Raw genomic sequence first — 4,058 nt, forward strand, 5'->3', positions numbered from 1 at the left:
GCGGGGTAAGAGGTGTTGTCCAGTTTGATGGAGACTCAGACATGGCGGCCGCCTGTGTCCGCACGCCATGTTGGAGGATTGGAGGACAGCTCAACAAAGGAATGGATTTTACCAGCACTTCTGTCTGGGATGAAGCCACTCTTCCAGCCCTCGTCCTGAAGCCAGATGACTCAGTCCCTCCCCGTGTGTCCTTGGTGCCTTTTGAGCCACGGCCCCAGCGCTGGGGCTCAACGAGCGAGTCATTAGTGGTGAGTCTGTGTGCAGGCCCTTTTAGAGGAATATCTGCCACTCCCATGCCTTTGGTGTCACTTAGCCACCATCCCCACTGGTTTTCACAGCCAAAAGTTGTAGGGACTTCTCTTCCTGGCACTGGAAACTTGGGCTGGGGAGCCCAGTGTGGGGCCGAGACTCCTCGCTCCTCAGGGCGTGGACTCTGCATCCGAGTCATCCCTCTCGATTCTCAACTACCACACGTGGGTGTGGGACTGGCTGTTTTGTGTCTCTGCCGCTCCTACCAGTCTCAAGGTGGCCTCTTCTGTGTGTCCCCAGTTGTAGGACTTCTGTTCAGCTAGACTTCAGGTGACTCCCAGAGATGGTTATTCTGTAGTTTCATTGTAATTTTGATGCGGTCATTGGAGGAAGTAGGCACAGCGTCTACCTTCTATGCCATTTTGACCAGTGGTAGGACTTCTGTTCAGTCAGACCTCAGGCAACTCCCAGAGATGGTTGATCTGTAGTTTCATTGTAATTTTGATGTGATCATGGGAGGAGATGGGCACAGCGTCTACCTTCTATGCCATCTTGACCAGTGACCCTAAAACCCAACCCTCTGGGAAAGGATGATTAAATGTTGCCTGCTGGATCATTTCATCTTTGAATCACAGCTCCCCTTCCCATGGAGGAGCATAAAATCTGGGAAGCACAGCAGGAGGCTGTTCTTTTATTTGTCACTTGAAAATGGGGAGTGAACTCGGTGACTGCAGAGGGGATAAGTACTCAAAGAAACATTTGGTTCATTCAAAGTAATTCTAACCTACTCGATATAACTCTGCTTACACTCTGGGTTTGACTCTTTTGCAATTTCTTTTGGGTTAGTTTGTTATGGACTGAAGGAAATGTGGTTAACCTTTATAATTCAAATGTCTCAGTCTCTACACAAACTGCGATCTAGAGTTTTCAACTTGGAAATGAGAGATGGCGGAACTCAGCAGGCAGAGTGACTGAATTCAAATAGATGCTCCAGAAAGTCTCTGTCCATGAATTTCTGAAGCCGGGGTACTACCTTGATTTGTAACTTACTTTCTTCGGGGTACCCCTGTTCTAGTTATTGCTACGTAACAAATCACACAAAACCTAGCTTAAAACACAGTTATTTTCCTATGTGTACTGTTTCTGTGGGCCTGCCCTTTGGGAAGAGGGGCTTGGCTGGGTGGTCTGCCCGGGTGGTCTGGCAACTGTAGACAGTGGCTGAACTGGACAACCAGGGGCTGCCGCAGTGGGGGGCTCTCTGCCTTTCCCAATACTGCTCTAGATGCTTCTCCCTGTAGTGACACCGGGCTTCCTCCGAGCATGGCCGCCCAGGAGCAGCGGGCCACCTTGCAGGGTTGCTCGGGGCTCCCCTTGGAGGATTTTGGCTCTCGGGGCAGCCGGCTCCACCTCGGGGACATGTAGCATCACTTCTGCTCCTCCTAACGCTCGCAAGTGCCTTGGGCGCCCGCCCACGTCCTCGGGGGAGGGGCAGTTGCAAGGTCCTCGCAGGCATTTGGGATGGGAGGTGACGTTGCGGCTGTCCTTGGAAAATGCAATCTGCCGCAGTCTGCTGATAGCTGGTTGTAGAGCCGGCCGTTCTGGGACACGGCCAGCTTCCCGGTGGGCTGGCAGTGCGGCTCCTGGCGCTTGCAGTGGGAAGCTAGGAAGAAGTCAAGAGACCTAGATATTAGATCAATTAGGCACTAATGGGGAAAAAACAACCTCCCTACTATTTTTTTTTCTTTTCCATACACCATAGCTGTTTTGAACAAAATAAAAATGTGATTTTTCCTTCTGGTACTGCCAAGTATTATTCTATGATGAAAAATGACCATCCCAGAGCAACGGCTAAAAAAAAGTTAATTCTCACAAATTATATCTTGCTGCCTGAACGAAAAAGAAAAAAACGGAAACCCCTTATCTCACGGTCACAGGAGAAACATGCGGACGCTGTGCACACGTTATGTCAGCACCTAGAGCTGGAGCTGGGCCTTGTCCTGTTTATGTTTCCCACTCTGCCGTGTGAAAAATGGTTTGGTTCTGGTGAGGGTGATTGGGAAAAGGATGGAACCAGCATGTGCCTGAATTCTAGATCAATACGATCCACCTTCAGACTTGGGGTTCCGTCGTCTGAGGAAGGAGTTATAATGCATAATTATTCATCTCTTTGTCATCCGCTGTAAACATTTTAGCCACCCCCCCCCAGCAATTCAAGGTGACTTAGAACATGCGATGCTGTTAGTGCAGCTTTACTAGTGGGCGGCCATTAACACACTCTTGATCGTGACTTGTGAGGAGTTGGTGTCTGTCATCTATCCGATTCCCTTATGGTTGTAAATACGAGCATTCCTTCTTGTGTAGCCAGGAGAAGGTATGCGTGCCCCCCGCCCCCGCAACATAAACAACACACTTAGATTTGTCTCAGGTCTCAATGTGCTTCCGATGTTAGCATGATATCAACCTCCCACTTTTCCAGCGTGCCTCCAGTATGGCTTTAAAACCTCTCCCTCCCCCTCTCCCTGTCCCTCTCCCTACCCGCCCTCCCCTCCCCCTCCCTCTCCGTCTCTTCCCCGCATGTGTGTGTGTGATGAAGTGAGACGTGCCTCTCATTTTGCTTTCTATTTGCTGGACTTTGGATTCTTCTGCTTTGTCTAGAAAGACATCTTGGGCAGGGCCAGAGAAAGGAGACGCCTCAAGAGGGCAGTGAGTTGGACCTTGGTTGCAGGACAAGCACTTTGAGCTGGACGCGCTGCCTCGAGGCGTGTGAGGGTCTCCGGGGTCCCGTGGGAGAGCATGTGAGGAGCCGTCCACGCGGACCAGGCGTCCGGTTAGCAGAGCACAAGTGCCAATGTCCCCGCCCTGGGAAACAGAAAACCCGGTTCTGCCTCTGTCCGCGGCCATGTGGAAGTCTACTGTGCGTTTGAATGTCTACAGCTCTTTGCACAGATGGTTTGTAGGATCTTTTATCCTGGAGCAAAAATGGTCAGTTATTTCCTCAAAGAAAAAGGGACAGTATCGACAGCGGTCATTTCTTCCTTCCTCTTGTTTCAACCCAGTTGTATGTAGCACAGACGATTTTTTTTTCACACCTGCCAATAATGAGTTATCAAGGCAGACTGGGGGCGACCTGTTCTGTTGTCACAAGGTACTTAGGGACACGCAGCGACCCCTTCACCAGCGCCGCGGTCATTACCGAGTGAGTTGAATGTCAAGTGGCTCTCTGCATTAGACACAATGCAAATGCCTTCGAGTGGTACGTAGGGATTCTAGTTCATCAAATACACCCACGATTTCAAAACCAGAAATCACCTGCAGGGTCTACTTCCTCCACACACGTATCCAGGAAAGAAACTGGCTTTTGGTAACTTAAACCTTGAGTGCACAGAAAAGTCAGCCAGCTTAAAAACAGCTCAAGGATGACAGCTTTTATCTCCGGCTACCAGATGCCCGGAGCCAATGCAGGGAGGAGGGGCATGGAGTTTGCGGGTGACAAGTGGCCGGTGTCAGGGTGAAGAATGGGAAATGATGTAAGGGACGTTTCTGTCTGACTTCAGAAGTTTCAGACGTTTCTGTGTGACTTCAGACACTCGGGATGCTAGGACGTTTGCACATTTCCAGGGAGGATAAGCAAAATTAGGACAAGCAGTCAACAAAGCCTCTAAAATCCGATGACTCACTTTCTCTTTCATTGAAATAAAAGCTCCAAGCACAAATATGTGGCCTCGATACATCTAAATATGGCACTACGACAAGAAATAGGTTCTCAAATGAAGTAACAGGAAAGAGGTGAGTGGTAATTAGCAACTTCT

The sequence above is a fragment of the Pteropus vampyrus genome, unplaced genomic scaffold (genome assembly GCF_000151845.1).
Source record: "Pteropus vampyrus isolate Shadow unplaced genomic scaffold, Pvam_2.0 Scaffold280, whole genome shotgun sequence".
Lineage (NCBI taxonomy): Eukaryota > Metazoa > Chordata > Mammalia > Chiroptera > Pteropodidae > Pteropus > Pteropus vampyrus.